Below are 14,211 nucleotides of genomic sequence, written 5' to 3'. Positions count from 1 at the left end.
TCAGGACCCGCATCCACCGAAGTGGACACTTCGTTTGTGGGACTGTGTACCACCAACCCACAGACCAGAGTCAATTAAATGGACCCTGTCTAGATACCACCCCAGTAACGGTACTCACCGGGCAGCAAGAACGGAAGGCCTCAGACTGGACTGGACTGCTACGACGACGGACGACGAACTTCGGACTTCGGACTTCAGTTACGGGTGGACCTCCGGATACCTCGGACCTTGGACTCTTGGCTTGGGCTCTGGTCGGGACTCGCCGCGTTCCTCCACCGTCTCGTCTGGATGCTGGACCGCCTCCTCCGTCTCCTCCGTGGGCCTGAGGGATACTTGAGCAGAAATATCTGCCACTGCGCAGAAGAGTTCCGTCACGACTGCAGAGGGTCAGGGGGTCGGCGTGGCTTCACCGACGCGTGGGGAAAGGGCAAGTGCCTATTCGGGCGCCATTATGTGGTAAATAAATAAATAATACCTCTCTTTTTGACTAGACATATATCATAACAGATAGCTCAATAAATAAGAGTCAAGATTCGAGGTAGTAGGAGTTTTGCAGGTTTAATACAGCATAAGGACAGGAACAGGACAACCTGCATAGGAATAGGATGACAGGGCCCAGCAGCTGCTGGGGCTAGGTCTGGGATGAGCGCGCTGACTTTTAATAACAATACATGAGCATATATACATAACGCAAACACATAGCATTACATTGCAGTAGGCGTAGCAGTGGGTGGAACAGAAGGCGTGACGCGTAGCAGTCGCGAAAGATAAGGGCGAAAGTAGGTGTAACTGGGCGTATACATAGACATGTGGTGCAGACGTAACAGAATATGTCATGAATGGGGCGGAAACCATGGAGGGGGCTACCTAAGGAGCCGGGACCTCTAACCTGATGGTGCGCGCAAACTGGCAATGACGTATCACTAGGAGAAGCTGGGGGCTATGAACTCTGTGCTAGGAGCAGAGACTGAAGTCTGGAGGGTCGGAGCGACATGTACCTAAACCCTATCTAGTATCTGATGTTTAGGAAACATGTTGATATAAACTAGAAGTCATAAGGGGAAAGGCTAATTTGATTCTAAGACTGGACCATGCATTATTCTACATGTAGTGCGTGATGAAGAATATTAAATGACCATTAATACAGTATTTCTCTAACGTGGAGACGTGAAGGCTAGACAATGACGGAAACTATTGATGCAGTTCAGTAGCTTAGGAATGCAGAGAAGGAGGACTGAACTGATAACTGGAATCATAACATATTCTTGGCAGACTCAGAGACTGAGCCAGGCTGGGCCGGGCACTGCGAGGCAGGAAGTAAGTGAAGGGTCGAGGATACAGGTGGGGGCCGTGTCGCTCCTCAGCGAGGCTTCAGGAGACAGGAGCTGAATCTGGTGTCCGGGCCCTTTTGAGGCCTGGAAACGGGGACTTTATAATAGAATAACGTGCACACTGAGAAACGTGGCAACGTGGCTTTACATAGGCCTGATATTCGTATTATTCACGAGGACTGGAAACTGGCATACTAGAGGTGGACACAACTGTAATTGCGTCATTAATCGAACATGGGGAATGCATATGCATATTTAATCATGCACACATAACATATGATGGATGACACGTAGGGACACAGAACATGGCAAAATTTACTTTTCCACAAGACCTAAGCGTTCTTCTAGGGACATAGAAGGCGATCCGCTTACAAAGATAGTTTGGGCCAATTCGGTGAAGCGCCTTGAAAGCCAGAGTCAGAATCTTGAAAGTGACTCTCTTGGCGATCGGAAGCCAGTGGAGTTGCTCAAGAAGCTCCGAAGCCCGCGCCCTTCGCGGGAGTCCAAGGATGGCTCTAGCGGCCGAATTCTGCACCACCTGCAAGCGGGCCATCAAATATTTAGGGAGGCCCAGATAAAGAGCGTTCACGTAGTCAAGACGTGACCCTATCAGGGCCTGCACAGTGATTTTTTTGTGCTGGAGGGACAGTAAAGGGAGGAACTTCCTTAGCATTTTAAGGATGCCAAAACATTTCCCTGTCAGCCCGATGATCTGGGGTCTGAGGGAGAGGTCGACATCACACAGGAAGCCAAGATTTTTCGCCTTTACTGATGCAGTGTTGGGTGGAGACATGTCGCCAGGCCACCATGACTTCCAGCCCGGATCGGGCGGGCAGCCAAAGAAAAGCAACTCAGACTTGTCCGAGTTGCACTTCAAACTGTGACCCTGAAAGCACTTAAAAACGGCTTCGAGGCATTCCTGAATCCGCCCGCTGTCGAAATTTTCCCCCCTGCCACATGAAAAAAGAAGCTGGGTATCATCCGCGTAGGATATGATCTGGGCACCAAAAGACTCCGCCACCGCCGCAAGAGGGGCCATATAGATATTAAAAAGGGTGGGGCTCAGGATAGAACCCTGAGGAACCCCCACATCAAGTGGCGGCATTTCGGCGGAGAACGGAGGTGCCCAGACCACTTGCCGGCGGTTGGTCAGAAAGGACTTAAACCAGTTCCACACCGCCCCACGAAAGCCTATCTCCCAGAGTCTTGCAAGGAGACCTGCATGGGGCACGGTGTCGAACGCCGCCGACAAGTCCAGCATGACCAAGATGGCTTTTCCCCCTCCATCCAATATCTCACGAATGGCATCAGTGATTTCAAGAAGAGCCGTTTCCGTGCTAAAATTAGCACGGAAGCCCGACTGCGAGTCGTGCAGGATGTTATTGCTCTCTATAAAGGTGGAAATAGAGAGGTGCACGTGCTTCTCAATCACTTTAGCCAGCGAGGGGAGGAGGGAGATTGGTCTGTAGTTTACATGTGCAAGAGGGTCTAAAGATGGTTTCTTCAACAGCGGGAGTATAAGGGCGTGCTTCCATGCATTTGGTACCTCTCCAGAGATCAGAGAGGCATTAAGCAAGGGATTAAGCAGAGTATTAACTGCCGATGCAATTTTCCCCAAACACTTGGCAGGGCAGGGATCAAGCGGCAAGCCCGATTTGAGCCGAGAGAGCAGATTTAAAGAGGAAGCATGAGAGATAGAAGGGAAGTCCCAAAGCAGAGGGCCAGCATCCTGGCCTGCTGAAAACAAAGATGCTGGAAGGTCGGCCCCAGGGGAAAGCCCCGATGCCGAAAAAGAGCCTTGGATGAGTTTGATTTTATTGGTGAAAAATTCACCAAGTTGCCTGATCCAGGCTGCGGTGTGAGCATGTTTAGGTGTGCAGGATACAGGTGACACAAATTCCCGAACAACTTTAAAGATTTCCTTGCTCACGCATTCAGCAGCATCGATTCTGTGCTCTAAATACACCTTTTTTGCCTCAAAGATGTGCTTATGATAGAGACAAATAAGCTCCTTGTATTTGCTCTTGTCTTCCAAGTCAAATCTCCGTCTCCAGTCCCTTTCTGCCCTCTTGCAGTCTTGGCGCATCCTGGCCAAGAGTGGAGTAAACCAGGGGGCCGATACCTGTCTACCCGCAACGTTACTAGGCTTCCCAGGGCCCACGTTACTAGGCTTCCCAGGGGCCAACTCCTCCAGTCTGGTAGAAAGCCATTTCTGAAACAATTCCAGATCCTGTTCCAGATGGCCTGTGAGCTGACAGGGGTGCCGACCCAGAGCATCTGCTAGCATGTCCGCAGTGACTCGATAAAAAGGTCGGGACACTCTTGTTGCGTCTCTCACTCCTCTCGCGCCCGACGTGACTGCAGCTAAGATGCAAAATTTGATCAAATAGTGGTCGGTCCATAAGACTGGCATAGGAGGAGATGCCTCTATAATCCTAGTGGAAAAAATCTGATCCAACAAATGGCCTTTATCATGAGTAGCATTGACAACATAGGGAGTCATCCCAAATGGACACACGATGTCAGAGAGTTTGATGGTGTCGGGGTCTGAAGGCTTATCCATGTGTAGATTGAAATCTCCCAGAAGGATGCAGTGCTCCGATCTAAGACACGGCACTGCGAGAGCGGCCTGCAGATCATCAAAAAAGGTGCCCAGCGAGCCAGGAGCCCTATAGATGATAATCCCTGAGCAGGTTTGGCGGGGAGACAGTTTAAGAATGAACCCCAAGGCCTCACTGCCAGCAATGTTTTCCACTGCAAAAGTCGTGCAGGGGATACTGTTGTCCACTATTATTGCCACTCCACCACCTCTGCCGTTATCTCTATCCCTCCTAACGATGGTATAAATTGGGGGGATAGCAGCGGCAACATCGGGGGCGGAGCATTCGCTCAACCACGTCTCAGTGAGAAACAGACACAAGATTTTAGAGTCGGTAAGCAAATTCCAGATGTCTGTGGAATGCTTACTGAGTGATCTGGTATTAAGCAGACAACAGGGGTACTGGAGGGAATTATGTCCAGGAGCACACTCTTCCTTAGGGAACAACTTCCATCCACAGGCCGAGCAGCCCTTCCTGAGCAAGCGACCGCCCGGGAAAACATGGTGACAAGAGGGAGCAGAGCGCCTCAGCGCAAATAACTCACTTGCAGAGTAGCATACCATAACAGCGTTACCACACAAAATGACGAACACTAAGTTTAAAAAGCCTACCACGCCGCCTCGCCGTCCTCCGAGACACTGACGAGCGCAGACGGGCAGGACTCTGGCACGACTCAGGCACAGAGAAGGCACGCCCGCTGCGCGTCACCGCTGCGCGCCATGAGGCGAGCTTTAAGTAGGCAGATCCCCCAGTCCACGAGCGTAAGGACGCTCTAAGATGGCGCCCACAGTTCCTCACCACTCAAAGATGGCGCTCCCTGCCCTCTGCCTCCCCGGAACCGGATCCGCTCAACAGCGGTGGGTTTACAAAGAATTAAAGTGCGGGTGAGTGGCCAGAAACCCTGAAGTTAAAACCAGGGGAAAAGGAAAGAGAAATGAAAATAAATAAAAAACGGGAGGTTTAAAAATGCAAAGTAGCGCTGAGAGAGCGCGCGTGGGCTACAGCAAAGTGCTGCTGCAGTCCTTGACCTTAGGTCCAAATCGCCAGGCTGACCCAAAGACGGCTCCGCCTTAAGTAGGCAGCTCCCCCAGTACACGAGCGTAAGGACGCTCTAAGATGGCGCCCACAGTTCCTCACCACTCAAAGATGGCGCTCCCCGCCCTCTGCCTCCCCGGAACCGGACCCGCTCAACAGCGGTGGGTTTACAAAGAATTAAAGTGCGGGTGAGTGGCCAGAAACCCTGAAGTTAAAACCAGGGGAAAAGGAAAAAGAAGTGAAAATAAATAAAAAACGGGAGGTTTAAAAATGCAAAGTAGCACTGAGAGAGCGCGCGTGGGCTACAGCAAAGCGCTGCTGCAGTCCTTGACCTTAGGTCCAAATCGCCAGAATGAGATGTCTGGGGTGGTGCTGTCGAGGAGGTCCCAGATTTCTGTGGCGTGTTTGTGGAGGGATCGGATGTTGAGGAGGATGCATTGCAGGGTCGTTGGTTCAGTTGTGTTCTTGCGGGCGGGTTGCGCTGGAACCGTGGTTTTGGCGGTACTGCAGGAGTGGCGGCAGCGCTGACAGCTGACGGGTCCATGGGTATCGGTTGGTGATGCTAGCTTGCAACTGTTGTTGCGTCCTGGGTTGAGTGCGAGGACTGCCACTGGGTTGTAGCATTGTCGGGTTGGAGATCCAGGGTTCCTGGCATTGGTCACAGACGGGCGCAGACGGGCTTGCCATTGGCGCACGCGCAGCGGCCGCCATTAGGTAGGGGCCGGGGAGGGCTGGACAGCTGGGAGAGGAACTGGTTTGTGCTGGTTGCACTGGGGGGGAGGGTTTGTGGCGTCCGCAGCGGCGGGGAAAGCAGGAAAAAGGAGGGAAAAGTGAGGAAAAGGGGGTAAAAGAGGGAAAAAGAATAAAGGGTTAAAGGGGAGCAGAAGAAGAGAAAATAAAAAAAATAAGTGAAGGGTGAAGTAGCTAAAGTGTGAAAACGGGTGAAAAATGGAGCGGACTGGCGAGGATGAAGGGGCAGACAGACAGAGGATGAAGGGGGAAGAAGCAGAGAAAAGTGAAAAACAAGTGAAGGGTGAAGAGGCTGAAGGGTGAAAAACAGATGAAAAACGAAGCGGACAGGAGAGGATGAAGGGGGCAGACAGTGGAGCGAGATAAGGAGTCAGAGGTCCACTGGACCACCAGGGATGAGGCACAGGTATAACCTGCGGGTGGAGGAGGGCCTCAAACACCAACACTACAGGAGTGCAGGGGTTCAGGAGAGGCCTCACTTAATGTTGGAGCCGCGAGGGTGGGAGAGCAATTTCACTGACAAAGAGTCAGTGGTCTTGCTCAACAGTTTCAAAACCTTTCTGTAAATATTTAAAATATTTTTTTAATTTATTACATTACATAAAAATAACTGTCTTTAATATTTTAATTATTTTTCCTATTTATCAAATAATATATTGAAATGTTTGCATAATTTGCTTCAACCTAAAAAAAATTTTATTTACCGTTATATAATAATGTGTTCCATTTTTGGGACCTTTACAAACTATTTTATTATGGTTTACACATTTTTGTAATAATACATTTCTTTTTTCAAATGTAATATTTTCTCATCAAATATCACATAACACTATTTGAAAATCATTTACACATTTTTTTAAATAAATAAAAATAGTGTTTTTTAAATTTATTTTAAAATTGTACATTTTTTTGAAATATAATAAGTGTTTAAAAATTACAAGTCTAAAATAATTTATTAAAATGTTTTGATTATTAAAAATATTATCCACACCCTTATCCAATATTAGTTCTGCACCCCACTTCAAAAAGATGTTTAAATTTGATTCATAAAATTTAATGAAGACATCCAAAAAATAAGCACTAACACATTTTTTTAATACTTCCCACCCTTATCCCCTAAAAACCCATCATCTCTCTCCTGAAATTTAAAAAAAGAATTCTAAAATATATATTTTTTAAATGAACATAAAAAATACACAATAATTCTTTAATTTATAAAAATACTTCCCGCGCTTATCCGATATAAACACAACATCCTGCTTCTAATTTATAATAATGAATAAACATTACAATATATATACAACAGGGTTTGCCTAACAGCTACACGTGAGTCACAAGTGTTGGCAAGATGGCCGCCGACAGTCCGTAGGGGGCAGCAGCCCTTGACCCACTCTCCCTGTGTCAATCTGAACTAATGGTGTAATACTTGATGAAGATGAAGACGGAGATTAAGGTGTGAAACTGACCTACAACAACAGCGGGGGACGTTTTGCAGACAGTGATGATCGAGGTTTTTCATGGGCCGGTGTTTACTCCTCTGTGGCTGTCTGTAGAGGTGCGGCTTGTGAGAAGGCATAGCAGTGTTTGGGAAGCTGCAGCGTCTATAATTAAAGAGGTGATTGCACATCTCCTTGCAAGTTGGGAGGCTGCTAGGCGCGTCATGGCCCCGAAAACACAGAGGCCATTGAAAGAACAGAAAAACTCCGGGAGAGAGAGGAAGAGCCTGAACTACAAAGTGAATCTGATACCCCCGCAACGAATTTAAGGGCCAAGGCGCGACAAAGAGCTCAGGCGCGCAAAGAGGCTGCAAAAAAGCATGAGGAAGAATGCTTCATAGCAAGCGAGAAAAGAAGAGAAGATCGCCGCAAGGACTTACCCGTGGACCCTGCTCTTGAATCCGTGAGGGAGGCGATACTGCGACAGCCTCTGATATTTGAGTCCTTTTCACCGCGTCTGGAGCGGGCGCTGCCGGCGTTGACAGTGCTGGCGGACAGCTCGGTGGATGTGATCGAGGCGGGGGGTGAGGCTGCAGAGCGCGAGAGAATCAAGCTGGCAGAACCGTCAGCGTTGCTCATTTCTTTGGGTTCTGAAACACTGACTATGGACACGTTGGTCTCTGAGACTGCACAGATGGCTTCAGCGGTAATACCAGAGACAGCAGAAGTTGCGGGGGATCCAGTTTCAGTGCCTACTCCAGAATTCACGTTGTCTGATCGAGGCAGTGTGGTGGCAGGAGCAGCTGGAGTGGAAACAGTGGACACGGCGGCGACGACAAAGACGACAAAGACGGCAGAGACGGAAGAGAGTTTGGCGCGCTCTGCTCCACTTGAAGTTACAGAGTGTATGATTGGATCTGCTTTTATAGGCGGACCTGGAGGCAATGCTTTGAAAGGCGGGGCTAGCGACGGGGGTAATGACGGCACTGGTGCTTCACAGAAGGTACACAGCCCGCAACAAGTTGAAGTACAGTTCAATATGCAACCTGATGGAGAACTGTGTATGCAACCAGCTGCGCAAGTACATGAAGTGCAGGAAGAGGTTAATTGCTTGTCTAAAGAAGGGGAAACAGAGTCTCTACTGAAGGCGATCGACCCTGATGTATCGGTGCCTCAATCCCAAGCTGTTTCCCACTCTGTACTTTACCAGCAAGGCGATCCGCAGTGGGCAAGATTAGATACAAGGGTGCCTGAAATAATAGCGCATTCTGATTGTTTAACTGCACAGGCGGACTTGACAGGGGGGGAAGGGAAGCAGAAGCCTCATATGCAATCAAAAATGGAATTGCCAATAATGATCAACAAGGGAAAACAACCATGCAGCAGAGAGGAACTACTGGCATCCCATCAAACGCAGTAAGCAAGACAAACATAGTATTAACAGCAAAACCAACAACAACAATCAACCCAAGCAAAAATATTAAAATGAAATCTTCCAGACTGGCTAAACCTATTAAATCCAAAGATGTCTTATTACCAGACCTTAGAAGACTTGATCAGGAGCGAGATAGAAATATAAACAACATTAGACAATTACCTGCTACAGGGCCACCTAGAGACGAGTGTTTGTCAATATGCAACGACGAAGATGATGATGATGATGATAAGGAGGAAGAGGAGAGTGATGAAACCGATTTAAGTTTCACCTCGTCTCTAGACCATCCTTTGTCAAGCAGCTCCGAAGAATCAGGCAACTACTCCTCGGCATCAGAGATGGATCAGAACATTGCTTCCAAAAGAAATCCGAAACTCAAAAAATATAAATCCAGGGGGAGGTCTCACTCAAGATCTAGTAGAGTAGGGAGTTCCCCACAAAGAGGACGGACCAAAAAGCTAGGCTGGGATAAGATACCCATCCCGCAGAAACACCAAGATGGAGTAAGGCGTGTTGGTTCACAAGAAGTGAAGGTGGTTAAGGAACGGGATGGATGGATGGATGGGTTTTTATATAGCGCAATATCACCGCCAGGTCTCAAAGCGCTTTGCATTGGGAACCCGTCCTGGTTTTTCCCTGTGAGATAGCCCCTACTGGGTATCCCCAAGGTGAAAGCCAGGCATCCCGCCGCGGGGGGCCGTAGTGGAGATTAAGCAAGCTATTGCCCAGAGTTGCAGAGTGTGAACCTGTGATTCGAGTAGGCACCGAAGCGAGAATTACCGAGTCCGTGGACATTTTGGGCTCAAGACCCTGCCGCGTCGGGAATTGAACCCTGGTCCCGGGTCTGATCTCCGCGTCCGGGTCTGCCTCCTCTAACCAGTGAGCCCACTTCTCCACTTTTGCAACGGGGACAGGCTCAGGATCAGGACGAGCAAAAAGGCTTTCCAGAATCAAATACTGACACAGATAGATTTGATCTTCTACTCTCTACACTGAAACAAATACAAGGGGAAGCTCGATTGGAAAGTAAAAGGGCAAAACGTGCTAATAAGAAAATACAGAGATCTTTACACAAAGTAAATGAAATGTACACTGAAGTCACTGGCAGATTGACGGAGGTCGAGCAGAGGACTGGCAGAATGGAAGACGAGGTGGCAAGGATCCAGGAATTTAGACAGGAACATGAGAAAACAGAGTCTGATATATTGTGGAAAATTGAAGATTTTGAAAATAGGCAGAGACGAAACAACATAAGACTGCTTGGGGTGGAGGAAGGGAAAGAGGGAGGAGATGTAAGAGCTTTTGTGGTGGAGCTCCTGAAAGGTGCCTTTCCAGAGATGGACAAATGGGACTGGGATAAGGTAGTCCAACGAACGCATCGATTTCCCCTCTCGCAGAAAAAGGGTAATGTGAGCCCAAGAGCAAGAGCAATTCTCGTGTATGTTGGAAATTATTTGTTAAGAAAGGAAGTAATTATGAAGGCCAAACCGATGAAGAAATGCACATACAAGGACATAACTTTTTTTGCTCGCCCGGATTTTTGCCACACAACAGTCGAGAGAAGATGGCGTATGAGGCAACTTATAGTACCATTTCAAAATCTAGGGTGTGAGGTATATTTGTTGTTTCCTTCTCGCCTTAAAGTAGGAAATAATGGTCAGTTCAGAGTATTCTTCTCTGAAATAGTAGCTCAGGAGTATCTGTCCTTCCTTCGAGAAGAGAGAACACACAGGGAACGGAACATCCAATCCAACCGGATTGAAGACATAAGACAAGTAGCTTGCATAATAAAGAAATAAAATGCTAAAAGAATAACGGCAGATGAGTTTTCTACACCCTGAATAAAGGTTATAAGAAAAGGGAGCATGGGAGAGTGGATGAGGGAAAGTCCCCTGGGGGGGGCTCGGCTGTCACATATAGGTCAGGATTGACCTATTTGCCAGTAAGGGAGGGGGGGAGGAGGGGGAGGAGGGACTCAGGGGGGAGCTAGGGGGGATACAGGACACGGCAAGACATATAAATGAGAGAAGTATCTTAGAAACGGAAACAGCAGAACTGGGAGAATGGATCGGGAAGCGAAAATCTGAAGAAAGAAAGATAAGAAATAAAGATGCTAGAGGGTTTGTAGGATGTGGGATAATTAGAGTGAATAAGAGATCAGATGTGGGGAAAGTTACACTATAAGTTAAGGTATGGGTGTTAGGTGTTTAACATGGAATGTATGTGGTTTGAACGATGCTCAAAAAAGATCAAAAATATCAGTAGCCTTAAAACAAATGAATGTGGATTTTGTATGTATTCAAGAAACACATATTATGGCAACACAAATATATTTTCTTAGGCACCTAGGATTTCATTTACTAGTAGATTCTAGCCAAGGAGTAAAAAAAAGGAGGGGTGGCTATTTTAGCAAGAAATAAAAATACCTTGACCAGGAAGAAAGCACAGGATAAATGGGGACGTTGGGCTATGGTTGAGTGTCTGATAGATGGGGAGTGGACAACGCTCGTAAGCGTTTATGGTTCAACGGAGGATGACCCTGAAATTTTTCAATTTTTAGATGTGGAGTTAGCTACCTGGGCACCGAAAATTATACTGGCTGGCGACTTTAATATAAATGGTGCAGATGGATTAGGATTGTGCTCTTTTGGAAAATATAAAGGTCGGAAAAGGAGGGTTAATCAGGCATTACACAGTTTAATTTTGAACAATGCTCTCTCAGACGTATGGGGGAAAAAGAGACTGGACAACAAAGGTTTCACATATTATTCAGCCCCCCATCAAATTTGTGTAAGATTAGATTTTTTTTTGTTTCAAGTACCAACATATCGAACGTAAATATTGAAAGGCTGCCACGTATTCTTAGCGACCATAATCCCTTAGTACTTACAATAGCAACAAACACTAATCCTAGACACTACACGAATTGGACTTTCGAAAGAGAGCTACTAAAAGAGGAGAAATATATAGAACATATGAATAAATGAATTAGTGATTTCTTCGTCATTAATAGGGATAGTGCAGAACAGGGGGTGGTGTGGGACGCTTTTAAAGCAGGGGTACGGGGGAAACGAAGAGCTTTAATTCTTATAAACGGAAGCAGGAGCAATTGACGAATGCAGAGCTATATGAAAAGGTACTCAAAGCAGAGGAGGACTTAGAAAAATGTGTATTAACCGGGGGTTCAATGGATAATGCCTTGATAAAACTGGTGAAAGTAAAAGGCGAGGCAGAGAGTCATATAGCTAGCAAAGCAGCAAAAATTTACACTACTAAAAGAGAGAAGTGTTATGAACTGAGTGAGTCAGTAGGGAGAATTTTGGCTACACGGACAAGACAGGAAGAAGCGATAGGAATAGTGAGAGAAATCAGAGATACATCAGGCAGAGGGCATACAGATTCGACTGAAATAAGGGAAGTATTTAGGACTTTTTATGAGAAGTTATATGATGATGAATTATCGGGGGAGATACAGAGAGAATTAAAGAAGACATGCAGGAGTATCTACAGCAGATTCGGGTAGATATATTGGACGAGGATGACGCAGATGGCTTAGAGGGGGTATTGTTGACAGAAGAAATTAAGGAGGCAGTATGGAAACTTCCATCAGGTAAATCTGCGGGCCCTGACCAAATACCTATAGAGTTCTATAAACTGTTTTGGGATATTTTGGAAAAAGAGCTAATGAAGACCATGCAGAGTGCACAGCTGGGTGACTCAGCACCCAAATCATGGGGGACTGCCGAGGTGGTAGTAATATTAAAAAAAGGGAAAAATTCGGAGGAACAAGGTTCCTATAGGCCCATCACCTTAATGAATACAGACGTGAAAGTATTTTCCAAGGCACTAGCAACAAGACTGGCCAGAGTAATACACAAAATAGTTAGCTGTGTCCAACACGGATTTATACCGGGAAGAGGGACTACTCATCACATCCGCAAAGTAATAACTCTACTTGATGTTACAACAGTCACAGGAGACCCGATGGCAGTAGTGTTACTTGATGCAGAAAAAGCATTTGATCGGGTCTCCTGGGAGTACCTTTGGTTTGTATTAAAGAGAACAGGTGTTAAACAGGGTTATCTTAAAGCAATACAGACTCTATATCTAAACCCGGTAGCAACTGTACGCGTGAATGCTGGCAATACGCGACAATTTCGAATAAAAAGGGGAACAAGACAGGGATGCCCCTGCTCACCGCTTCTGTTCGCTATATATATGGACCCATTAATCCGTAGAATAGAGGCGTCTGAGATGATTACACCTTTAACAACACTTATTGGGCACTGTCAAATCTTAGCCTATGCAGACGATCTTGCTGTAATCACTCCTAATCCTACTGAATCTATAGTCCACGTTGAAATTGAGGCGCTAAAATTTGGAAAGATATCGGGCTATAAATTAAATATATCGAAAACACAGATAATTAAAAATTCTTATACTATTTGTTCAGATAACCGAGTGACACAGTCAGGCATTTACTTAGGGGTAACTATCTTGGCAGATTTGGACTCGTTAGTAGACAAGAATACCTCCTCTTTAATTAAGAAAGTGGAGAAAGACTTAGACAGATGGGATAATCTACATATATCAATTCTAGGCCGGACGAATATAATAAAAATGCTGATTCTTCCGAAATTTTTATATTTATTTAGAGCTATACCTTTGTTATTTGATGTCAAAATATTAAAAAAATTAGAGTATATTATAAATAGATTTATTTGGGCTAAGGGGAAAACCAGAAGAGTTATGACACTCCCGAGAGAGAGGGGAGGCTGGGCAGTACCAGAATTAAAGCTCTATTATTGGGCGGCAGCTCTTCAAAATATGACTGGCTTACTGGGTGGGGCAGAGTTAGAAGGATGGGGTGAATTTGGAACACTGGCAACATACAGACTAACCCTCGGAATAGAAGTGGAGAATGTATTTCTCAAGTTTACAGAGGCAAGCTACTACAAAAAGACAAAGTTCAAGACGCTTATAGCAGCATGTACAATTTGGAAAAGTTTCAGTAAAAGAGCTGGCTTGGGGAAATATAATCTATATACCAGACTTATAGATAACTCAAACCTCCCACAAGAGATTTTCTCGGGTTTCACATTTAGTGAGTGGGAAAGTAAGGGAATTAGAAGCATAGGGGATGTAATGGGACCTCAGGGGGTTCTTCAATTTTTAGAACTACAGGTTAGATTCAACCTACACACCAGGCAATTTTTTTAAATACTTACAAATTAGGAGTTTTTTACAGACTAAAAAGGGAGGTCCACTGGGATATAAGCAAGTTCCGATTATGGAATTAATTCGATTGGGGGAAGATTGTACTATTAAGAGGCTCTATGCTGAACTGATAAAAACAAAGCAGGACGATTATGATAAATGGAATGGAAAATGGAAAGAAAACCTTAATATTATTGGGGATAGCTTTGGTACCTCTTTGCAATATGGATATTCTCTTTTATGCTCGGCACCATTGCAGGCGCAACACTACAAGACGCTATATCACTCATATTATACCCCGGCAAAAATAGCACAATGGGGTGGTACCGTGGGTATCAAGTGTTTTAGGTGTGGAAGCCTGGAAGCAGATTTAAAACATGTATTTGCAACATGTCCTCATTTGTATA

This window comes from Lissotriton helveticus, chromosome 5_1 (assembly GCF_964261635.1).
Source record: "Lissotriton helveticus chromosome 5_1, aLisHel1.1, whole genome shotgun sequence".
NCBI classification, from domain to species: domain Eukaryota; kingdom Metazoa; phylum Chordata; class Amphibia; order Caudata; family Salamandridae; genus Lissotriton; species Lissotriton helveticus.
Note: the sequence above shows the minus strand (reverse complement) of the source record.